Consider the following 11,899-nt stretch of genomic DNA (forward strand, 5'->3'; position numbering starts at 1 on the left):
AGAAGGCTTAGTTTGAGGTAACCCGATCCCACAGTTGAGAATAGATCGGAATGTGTCTATCTATTACAAGGGTCTTAAAAATAAGGAGTGGTTTGAAGGTAACATTGTATCACAGAAATAGATCAACTGAAATGTGTGAGGACAAGAAGAAAAGAATAAAAGAGGAGTTATTCTGATGTTTAGAGAGACACTTTGGGTACACACTCATGTGCACACGTTATCTTCCTTGTTCAATGATTGAATAAAGCTATCATATCCGTTCATGATTCCCAGATATCACTGCTCCTAAATTATTCTCTGATGCACTTCAAACCACTTGTGTAACCCTGGGATGAAATATTATGCAACCAATGTAAAAAATATTAAATTTGTGGGATGTGAGGAATGACTCTGCAGATTTCACTGCTGCACAGATCAGCAGAATGCAGCAGATGTTGTGGCTGGTTGGAAAATGCAAAGCCAGCTACCTGGTCAGTTTGTTTAAAGCAACTCAGGGGCAAAATTAAAACATTGCTTGTTTAAGATGGTGAGGGCACAGCAAACTGTCTGGTGAGGCTACTGGATGTCAAGGCTCTCACTGTAAAATGCCAGCCAAGCACAGCGTACACCACAAGGAGATCTGTGTCATGTTTTTGCAAATAATAAGCAAACTATGACAAATATACATGGTTCTGTTTAGTCTCTGTTTCCTATTAAACGAGTGGGTTTCAGGTCAGTGGGGTTTGTTTGATTTGTTATGTGCGTCACTTCTACTGTTTTGTAGATTGACGTAGCTAGGTGGGTCCAGAAGAGGAGACTTGGAGAAAATGTTTTACTTTCTTCTTTAAAAACTTGAACGTCACTGTGTATTATTATCTTTTGTTGTTGTTTTTGCAGGGAAAATTCCAGGCCCACCCTGCTGGGGAAGGAATAATGACAGGATTGTTGAGCAGTGAGGAGGAGGAGGAGGTTAGGGCTGGGTCTCTACAGTCTTTCCTTCATTCCTTTTCATACACCGTCCGCATCTCCTCACACTTGATTTCAGAGTGAAAACCTTTGGAGAACCACATCTGGAGTTTCTTCTACCCCAAAAAGGATTTCAGATCAGGTTGTTTTTTTTAAACTCAGGAAATATTCAAACCTGTCATTCCATTTGAAGATTTTTAAAACACATCAGTACAATCAGTTGGTACCTGTACTGTAACTGTTTTCTTTCATCTTTGGACTTAACAGCAGCCTCCTTTGGTTCCTTAGGAGCTGCTCAGAGCCAATGAGTAGTCTGGCACGTAACACTTCCCAAAGTGGTATATTTTTACGCTTTGGGTTTTGCATACATTTAAAAAAACGAGAAAAACAAAACGAATAAGTGTATTTCCTGAAAATGTGAAACGTTCCTTCAGTTATTAATTACTTAGGTTAATTATGTGCTTTAATTGTTTTATTCTGTGTCTATTGTAGACTTCTACACTTCAGGAGAACACATCACACCTGTAAGCACTATCATCAGTGCATTTTAAATCATTATAATTTACAAAGAAAGTCCACGAGACTTCTTTAGAAGTCTAAGTTCTGCTCTTGTCTGCACTTGCAGGTACATAATACACATTACAATGTTTACTGTCAGGATATCAGTGGCATGTGTACATCATTTTATCAAGGAACTGGCTGTCCTCCACAGCCCTGGTGTTATTGTGCAGAGCCACAGTACATGTTTTACAACCTAACAAAGGCACGCAAAACCCTTCCAGACTGCCATGTCTGCCCTGTCAACAAGCGTTAACTGTGCACCCCTCCCTGCACAGGAATCATGAATAAATATGTTTGTCTAGGTTGTCTAAGTTGTGCTTCACTGAACAGCTGTATGAAAGTGGAATGAGGGATTGCCTGTGTGTGTGTGTGTGTGTGTGTGTGTGTGTGTGTGTGTGTGTGTGTGTGTGTGTGTGTGTGTGTGTGTGCGTGTGCATGAGCTTGTGCGTGTGTGTGCGTGCGTGCCCGTGCGTTGGTGTATGTGTTGGTTATTTGCATGCATGGGGGGGTCATGCCCTCCAACATGTCAGTTTTTGTTTGCTGGGTGTGAAAGTGCATTTGGGAGAGAAAGATTGATTGGTGACATTATTGTCAGGTTTAAATGAATGGTGTGATGATGTGACATATTTTTGGCAAGCTGGGTGGCATACAGAGATTGAATGTAGTGATGATAACATTATCAACTGCAACTAATAATGATTTTAATCATCAGGTCATTTTTACCGACAAAAATATAATAATGTTTTTTATTTAATTCTCAATTATGACAAAGAAAGCAACAAATCCTTGCATGTGAGAATCTAAACTTAAAAGTTTTCAGTTTGACATGATTTCCATATGTCCATAGCAACTAAACTTGACTGTTGTTGCCATTTGTTTGTGGTTTGTGAAAATATTATGTTATGTCTCCAGTTTGTGTGAGTCCAAATGAACATAATTTACAGCCTGATGGAAGTTATTATTTTACACAAGGCTGAAAGTGTGAACATGTCACCACATTTAGAAAGTGCAATGTTTGCACACTCAGTCGAACAAAATGACCTCATTCACGCAGCCCGGAGGAGCTGTTCATTGGACTAAGGACGGAAGTAGAGAGGAATGATGCTGAGCTCAAGTGGCATTCGCAAACTAAAAACATGGATTGCAACATTTATGTACACATAAATATCCCTAAATATCAAACTTCTTTTACGTTCCCTCTCTATTTCCTTTCAAAGGTGACAAAGCCACACCATTTGCTGAAAATGGTTTGCTGGTTTCTCATGTATTCTACACTTGGCAGTTGGCAGTGTTTACACAGGAGATGTTGTGATGCATGTGCTGTTGCCTTCAGGTGTGATATTCACATCTGAACCCAGCCGTTCAGTGCTGACGTCACCCTGCATCTCGCACGTCGGTGGCACTTTGTTTTGTTGCCATGCTTGCACAAAACAACAGGCAAAGTGCTGAAAGGGAGAAGGAGAAACAAGAGACGGAGAGAAATATAAGTATGTGAGAATGTGCGCAACAAGTGTCGGATTGCATTAGAAAAGCCTTGGTTTATGGATGCCATTCTGTCAAGCTGTTCTTGTCCGTAAAGTTCGCAAAGCTCTTCTGAAATGTGAAGCTGCAGGCCTAAGAGAGACAGAGAGAGATGGGTTTATACATTGAACGCTTCAAAGCTGACCATAAAGTGGTCAGGATGCCTCACACAGAGTGCTTGTGGCATCATCGAACAGCGCCTGAAACCCCATAACATTTCTGTAACTTTTCAAAACGAACAATCTTACATTCACACAGGTGTGTTATTGTTAAACAACTATTTTCCCTTTTGTGTGGACAAACGAGTGCAACACTATAATTGTCTTCCAGAAGTGACAAAAAACTGTGACGGTTTTCACCCTCCCTTCAAGTGTGGCCGCTCGGAACAGCTATAAACATGTTTGTCTTCCGCAGTAGTTCTTTTCAACTACACCCCCGCCTTAAAGGGCTCGGTATGCCTCAAACAACGTACTTGTCTGAACCCCCCAAGGTAACTTTTTGAAACTGATAATCAAACAAACACTACCATTTCCTACAGTAGGCTAATTGTTTAGGTGCAGAGGTGAAACAGCAAGGAGAATTTTAACTTGTTTGTTATCGTGTGTTTAGACCGAACACAAAGTGAATTTTATAGGTGGCGGGATTGCATATAAAGAAGAGACAGATGAAAAGACAAGTGTGGGCGACTGGGTGGTTTAAAAATGTTTCAGCTTGAGCAAAAAATTTGCACTTATCCAAGGGCTTAATGAATCTGCTGAGGGAAAGTGTGAGAGACCGGAGTCACAACAAAGAAGTGGAGTTTCTGAGTTCAGTCAGACACTAAGTTGTCACATTGGACAGTGTTAAAATTGATCAGAGAGATAAAACATGAGGCCCCTAGCTCAACCAATCACACCTCTGTAGGTAACTAAGACCCCATGGGCATTAAAAAGTCATTACCAGAGCTTGCTGGGTCTGGGCTTCATTATTAAGCTCATTATATCACTCAGTCCCGATAAACTAGCCCTGCCATGAGCAGGCATCGAGCAGGAGCTTTTTTCTCATGTCCCATTAACAATAATCCACTTTGCATAGCGTTAATGTAATTTTGGCTGGGATGTAATTTCATGCAAAATCAATCATTTCCAACCTTTTCTTAGAAATGAAACATAATCAGACATATGAGACTAAACAGATTTAGGAGTTTAATGTCAAAAAGTACTTGATCAAATAATACATAAACGTCTCAATGACTCACCTCTTATAGGAACAATGGAGAAATGAAAAAAATGATTTGGCCGTCTGCGCTGACAGGAACATGATCCATTATAAGGCATGAGAGGAAATGGCACAGCTGCATTAAAGTCTGGCATAGGCTTTCTCCGAATCTGATAGTAATAGCTATCTCAGCTATTAGCTAATAGCCGTGGCTACGCTGATAACATTATGACTAGAAGGGAAAGACTCTCAGAAAGAACCTGCAAATACAGGGAGGTGGTGTAGAAGTAACGCACAAAAGATGTTAAAATTAAGAAAGACAAAAGAGATGCATACAGTATTTGTGTGAGAGAGTGTGTGTGAATGACGTAGCGGTGGAGGAACTAAACTCAGACACAACATTGGACTGTAGGGTTTATCTGAGGACACTGGGATGTGTTTCAGTGCTATAAGTAGAGCTAACTCTGATAAAGTTTCATACCAGACTCAACCAAACCAACCCCTTTTTTATTTGTAGCACACTCTGAACGCAGTGTTCTTGCACCGACAGTATAAGAACAAAAAGCTCACAAGGAGTTCTTTCCTTCTTGCCTGTATTTAAGGGGGCCATTCCAAAAGTTTAACCACAAATGTAAAGTAAAAGCAGCAGAATCTAGTGATACATTTTTAGGTAAAGACGGAGTGAAGGAGGTTTTGGAAGGATTCCTGACTGACTATTGAGATGCATCCGTCAGCATGGAGTGTGAGAAGGCCAAGAGGAGTTGGTGTGTTAGGATCGTGACCTCCATGACCGGCAGGCTCCCTCCCACTCCAAGCATGCAACCTCTCCACAAACTGAGTCCTGTTTTTCCACCACACATGGCTTCAATTGGAGGCTACTGCTGCTGCTGCTGCTGCTGCTGCTGCTGCTGTGCCTGATTATGTCTGAACCTGATTATGAAATCAGTGATTGGCAAACAGATCGAACTGGCAGTAGCGATGTTTCCATCCACATTTTTTTTATCCGAATTAAGAGATATTGAATGTGAAATGTAAAATGGAAACAGTAAAATTTGATGGAATTTCATGAATATCGATTAAAAGGAAATATGTTTGGTCTCATTTGATTTTATCTTGATCGATATACGGCTTATGTGTGTGTTTACTGTATATGTTGTTGATGATTTAAAGTCTTGCTCCAGCGCCAACGAGCCAAAGCTGTTTACAACTTGGTTGGTCGTAAAAAGTAAATATGCGTCAGTAGGGGCCTTTCAAAGGCTCCTTCCTTTGGTTCCTGGCTAAGATGGCTTTGGATGTGTGCTGTAATTGCCTCGGCTCAGACAGAAATTCTCTGTGGTAGACGCACGGCCGGGCTAAGAGAGCAGAGGGAAACCATGCTGTCCTGTACACTTAAACACTTTGCAGTTGATATGAGGGGAACCAGCAAACACACAAAGTGCAGGGAAACCATAAGAGAGAGGAGAAGACAGAGTAGCTGCAGGCAGGACACTGACACAAACACACACACACACACACACACACACACACACACACAAAACTACTGTGGAGTCACACAGGTGCACCTCTTGCAGGAGAACATACACCACACACAGTGATGTGCTCACACTAGTATTAACTTGATTGATTAAACTAAAAGCCAAACCCAAATAACCAAGATCTGTTCATTGTCCCAGAGACCACACCCATGTCAACACCAGCCACAGATGGTGGGTATGCAATGTAAGGCATATTCTGAAATGGAGTTTAGATTTGAAGCTGAATTAACTGATATTCCACCCAAAACAGAAAAAGGTCAGTTTACGAAGGCCAACGGCCTTTGCTTTAGAACACTTTTAGTCAAGGGAAGTATTTTTTTTCTTTTTTTAAAGATTATTTTGTAACTTGTCTGCATCAATAACCTTTTTTTAACTTTTTTTTTTACTTATGGCAGCCACAGCAGCAGCATGGGAATCCCATTGTTGTATTTGGGCACCTGATAAATGTAAGTGCATTATTCATTCGCAATTTACATTGTGTGCATGTTACCTTTGGTTTGGAAGAGGAAGAACTATCTGGGTTAAGTTGACAAATGTTTAGCACTTTTGGGTTAGCTCTTTGTTCTTTAGCTCTTTGCTATTTTGTTTGGTGGGTTGTAGCTTGCTTGCTGTAAATGGCTGCTTACGTTTTTTTATCGGGGTGAATGAGTAACCTGACACGCCAGATGGTTTGATAACACAGAACCATCTGAGAAACCAACATTGGAACACACACTTAAACCACGCCTGTAGCTGCAACTAAATCCTCATCGGGCGCTGATTTGTAGCTGGTAGTTCGGACACAAACGCAATACTTGAAGCCTGACAAGATAGATTTTCTTGTGATATGTGATCACACAATTCTCACATGATCTTGTGATATCGCAAGAATCCAGGCGTGGATTGTGAGACTCAACCATCGAGAACCATTATGTGCGAGCACAAAAACCAAAACAATTTGCAAAAAAAACAAAAAAGTTAAAAGATGCTTAACGCTGCATAGTTTGGTGTTTTAATAATAGCACTATGAGTGCATTAAAACAATTATTTATCACTGTTTGTGTTACACTAAATAGGCATAAAGAATCGTACTTATTATTAAGTTATTATGTAACTTATACAGCTACATTTGATATAAACACTTTATATCCAGAAGTTTAAAACTCATCTAAAAGCATTGGCCTTGCCCTTGTGTAACATGTCTCTTACACGTGGGAACAGCTCACTGATTTAGCAGACCCCGATAAAGCCTTGGAACATGCTCAAATATTTGAAGTATTTGTTAAAAATGTTCTGTGCACTTGACTTTAGGGTGAGTTTATCAAATCAAACTCCTTTTTCAAACAGTGGTGATATGTAATTCTACAAAAAAAAACACAGTCAACAGAGTTGCTGAGAAAAGTGCTGGTACAGCAGCTAGAAGTCATGCAGGTGTGTGTGTGTGTGTGTGTGTGTGTGTGTGTGTGTGTGTGTGTGTGTGTGTGTGTGTGTGTGTGTGTGTGTGTGTGTGTGTGTGTGTGTGTGTGTGTGTGTGTGTGTGTGTACACTACTGCATCTGTTTTCCAAAATCAAATACAGGCTTATTCAACTTTTATAAGGTTTTTTTGTAATGATTTGGCATTACAAAACCTACTAAATTACCCTTGAGAAAATAAAGATTTTACTTTTGGTTCGACCCTCATAAACAACAAGATTAAACCAATGTGTGAAATATCTTTGGTAAGCCAGTGATTGCTGTGAAACCAACTACTTGTTTGTCATACAAACAGATTGACTGTCTTCCCAAGTACTAAAGGTCACCATCAAAGCCAGACTCTGCATAAACTCCATAACATCAGACCTAGCTTTGATCATATCCCTTGTCTTGTGTTGTGTCGGCTGCCAAAGCATGAAAAAGAAATACAGAGAAGCACACAACAGAGCTAAACTATTACAATTTTGAAATTAAACATGACACCCACATAAAGAAAAAAATTCAAAGGAAAAATTGTGTGTGAAAAGATGTGAGAGACAGAGAGAGATGTTTGCTACTCACCATGTCCACAGGTCAGTTTTTGTTATTCGGTAAGTCTGAGTCACCTCAAGAGTTCAGATGAGGATATGCACAAAGTAGAAGAGTTGACCCAATGGGGAGGAACCCACTGACCAATTTACTGGCTGACTAACTAACCATCTGACTGGCTAATGACTGACGAGTCAACTGCATGACCGCCTGACTGCCAACTGTACCATTTCAGATCCAAAAATCAGTTGGTGGTGCAATCCTCAGAGTCTGTCCATGTCGTGACCTGCTCTGTCCAGGGCCGCTTCCCAGAGCTCGGCAGCCTGGCGAGAAGCAGAGAGAGAGAGGGGTAAAATGAAGATCTGTCCCCCTTGTTCCCACAGCCTGCCAGAAGGCAAGGGGAGGGGGGGTGGAGTGGAGGCTGCTCTGTTCCCATGGAGGTCAGATGTGGAGTTAACACACCCAGCCGGCAGCAGGCTGGTAACTACTGCCTGCCTGCTACCGAAGTTGTCTCCCCCCTCTCTCCCTTTCTCCCACTGTCTTTCCTCGTTGCAAACCTGACAAATCACTCTGGAGACACGGCAGAGCACCGACCCACTCAGCCACGAGTAACAGTAGAGACAGAGAGAGACTTTCAACCAGTTGTCCCAAGAGATCCACTGTCCATATGAGAGTCTGGAGGCAGAGCTGCCAGGTCTCCTTCTTCCCTCCCTCCTCTCTATCCCTCCCTCCATTATTCCCTCCCTCCCTGCCTCTCCTCTTTCACTCCCCTCTCTAGTTTTTTTTACAGCCTCCGCTGAGACATTCTTATTGTGGCAATTGCATTAGCCTTTAGCGAGCGAGGAATGGCTCTAAGTGCCTAATGCAATGTTGTGTCTCTTTGTCTTTGTCTCTCTTTCTCCTTATCTCTCTTTCCTCTCTTTCTCTCTCCCAAGTGTCTATCAGTTGGACATGTAGACGTACATATACACACCTCCTTTCCTTCCTTCTTTGCAGCTTTTCTTCTTCCTCTGTGAGTTATCCCTTAAAGAGACACTGTCTCTCTTTTTGCTCTTTCATGGAGGTACTTTGAAGGAATCCAGGTGAAGGATCATATTTCTGGAAGCTGAGAGGCATTGATTGTGTTTTTCTGTTTGCCTTGTGATTGTCTCCAATGTTTACCCGCTATTACAGAACTAATGGTCTACTGTGCCACTGCAGAAGATATGTAGCCTATGTAGAATCAATAAGACAACAATGGGCAGAAAACATTTTTAACCATTTGGTTTTTGACCATAATAACGTAGTAAGAAGGACATTATCACAATATATCATGCCGGAAATTTAATTTTAAACTTTAACATTAAGCAAGAAACCATAGAAAGGCTTGTTGAGTAAGCCCTTGTGTGTTTAGCAAAAATGACATTGACTAGGGTTGCTAAAGTTTAACCTTTTAAATCAAATGAAGAGCAGAACAGAGCTGCTAACGTTAGTCATTCTCTGATACAGTAGCATCCAGGATTCGCTTCCACAAAGTGGGTAAGGACTGCACAGTTTGTTGTGAACAGGGCTTTTTAAACATAACCTTCAGCTCCATGTATTTATGAAGCTAGTCAATGATATGCTTATTTATTGGCCATGGCACCCGATTACTTCTGCAGTTAGCCGGACATGCTAACAATTTGCAGCTTATGTTATGGACAATAAACACACAGTTTAATCAATTCTTTACACTTTTGCTCATGTATTTTGTTTTAGAAAGCCTACAACCAGTCCATCCTCCAAATCTTTTAAATAAAGAGTATTGCTCTTACTACAGCCCCATACACAATGCTTCAATGTGTAGAGAAATCCAAGCCAAGCCGGTTATTGCTAAGCTTAAGATTGGACAATCTGTGTTTAGGTTTTTAGCAAATGGTCAATTGTAATCCAAAAATCCATTTCCATTTTATGAAACCAAAAGTAACTATCCACATAATTTATCTTACAAAGAGATTACAGTAAAAGTATGTATGAAAAAGTAAATGAAGTGGCAGTAAAGTCACTCCACTCGAGTCTCTGAAGCCCAGGCATCAATATGTTCAACCCTAAAATAACTCTGTCAACAAAGCCAGTAGCGGGATGACAGTGTTTTATCAGCAGGCGCAATGCAGCAGTTTCGGACATGGCCCTAAAATCTGACACTGGAGAGTGACAGGAGGCCCAGCGGAGAGAGCCTTGTAAGTAAGTCCCACATTTTATCCTCAGAGCTGTCCTGCTGAGGTGTCTTTAATAACTATGCTGAAATCCTGTGCTGAAAACATGCTCCTGTGCTGAAACATGCTGTACAAAAAGTTCAAAAAGTTCAAACGTTGAATTAAATGTCATTAAAACAGAGCAGAATATCTCAGCAGGGACATCCTAATGCTGTCTCTCCGAGGTAGAGTCATGGCCGTAGGTGGGTCCAACAACTCCCTGCTGTAATTCAAAATGATTAGAAGGCAGCAACTAAGATTAGACTGTAACATGTCCAGACATAACATTCATTAATAAAAATCTTGTGTTCTCTTTGAAGTTAGATAATATCTTACTAATGCAGTTTTGGGGACAAGAACTGCAGCCCCTGCAATGTTCTTGGAGCCATCTGTCCGTCTCATAACTCACAGTTACTTTATCAGTGCTATCTATCATTTCCACTGCACAAAATAGACTTTAGTGTCTTTTTCCAGGCTGCCTTTTCAAAGTCTCTGAGCTAACAACAAAGTGCGGCTACCAATGTATTGAGTCTCTCCTGAACAAATTACAAGAAGGCATATCACTTACCTCTGATGGTAACTAGCCGTTTGGATAGTGTGGGTTTAATTTTCACAGGTTTCAAGATTTCTTCCTCCACTTTAATGCAATGGAGGTGAATTTGAATTAGGTTTGTGGTGCTTAAAGCTGAATTAGTTAATATTGTTGTAATAATGAATAATGAGCAGTAGATAGAGAGTGAAGTCATGAGGGGTAGGCCTTCGGAAAAGGTTAGTTTTGAGGGAGGTTTTAAAGGTGGGGAGAGACTTGATGGTACGGATGGATAGCGGGAGGGAGTTCCAAAGGCGAGGAGCAGAATGTCTGAAGGCTCTAAACCCCATTGTGAACAGGGGGCAGAAGGAGTGGAAAGCAGTGAAGAAGAGGAGGATCGGAGTGTTCGGGATGGAGTGTAGGACTGAAAGAGTTCAGAGAGGAACGAGATAATGGAGGGCTTTGAAGGTGAGAACATGAATCTTAAAGTCAATACGGGAGCCAGTGCAATTGTTTAAGTAGTGGAGTAACATGTTCAGTTGTTGGGATTCTGGTGATAATATGGGAAACTGAGTTTTGGACCAAAAGGAATTTATGGATGGACTTGTAGTGTAAAACAGAGAGGAGGGAGTTACAATAATCAATACGGGAAGTGATAAGAGTGGGGATGAGAATTGCAGTATTATTGGGTGTAAGTGATGGACAAAGGCAGTGGATGGTACATAAATGAAAGTAAGCAGACCGAGTGAGATTATTGATGTGTTTTTCAAAAGACAGTGTGCTATGGATGATGACACCAAGGCTCTTAACGTGAGTGGAAGAGGGCACTTTGGAATTGTAAATGAAGAGTGAGAAATTAGGACATTTATATCATAAACTAACAATAGATGAAATGACTCACAGAGAATGATCATCTATCAGACCGACTTTACTAGTCTGTCTGACAAGATGTTAATGTTAGTCATTTTCATTTGGTGAGGGTTGTTATCCCTTACCAATTAAATGACTGAATCTTCCCATTGATGTCATTGTTAAGTAGAAGTGGATGCTTCAGTGGTGGTTGCTAATAGCAGCAAGCTCACATTTTAATGTAAGTGAACATATAACAATGTGCTGTTCTTGTGGCCACTTGTCTGTCGTCATTAGGACGGAAGATGACGTCCACACTTTTCATCCCACACATCTTTTATTGACTCAGTGGTTTTTCCCAACCACAGCAACAGCCTTCCATGTGCTTAACAGAGTTTCAGAGATCCGGAGGAATACTACAAGGAATGTTTACTATGAAACTGTTCCAGAGTAAAAGCAACACTATTTCTCAAAAAAGACTGTAAATACCATTGTCAATGCTTTGAGCACCACGTATAAAATTCCATTCACCTTCATTAATTTAGTGTCAATGCAGAAACTTCAAGCA

General features: G+C 40.9%; 1 long non-coding RNA gene across 1 annotated transcript in view; it reads right to left on the reverse strand.

Moving 5' to 3' along the window:
- Positions 1 to 8,480, reverse strand: part of LOC116695896 (uncharacterized) — a 9,116-nt gene extending 636 nt beyond the window's left edge. The window contains exon 1 of the long non-coding RNA XR_004333578.1: positions 7,774 to 8,480. This is a non-coding gene — a long non-coding RNA (uncharacterized LOC116695896). The remainder of the gene's footprint in view (positions 1 to 7,773) is intronic.
- Positions 8,481 to 11,899: the final 3,419 nt, after the last annotated feature.

This window comes from Etheostoma spectabile, chromosome 9, assembly GCF_008692095.1.
Source record: "Etheostoma spectabile isolate EspeVRDwgs_2016 chromosome 9, UIUC_Espe_1.0, whole genome shotgun sequence".
Classification (NCBI taxonomy): domain Eukaryota; kingdom Metazoa; phylum Chordata; class Actinopteri; order Perciformes; family Percidae; genus Etheostoma; species Etheostoma spectabile.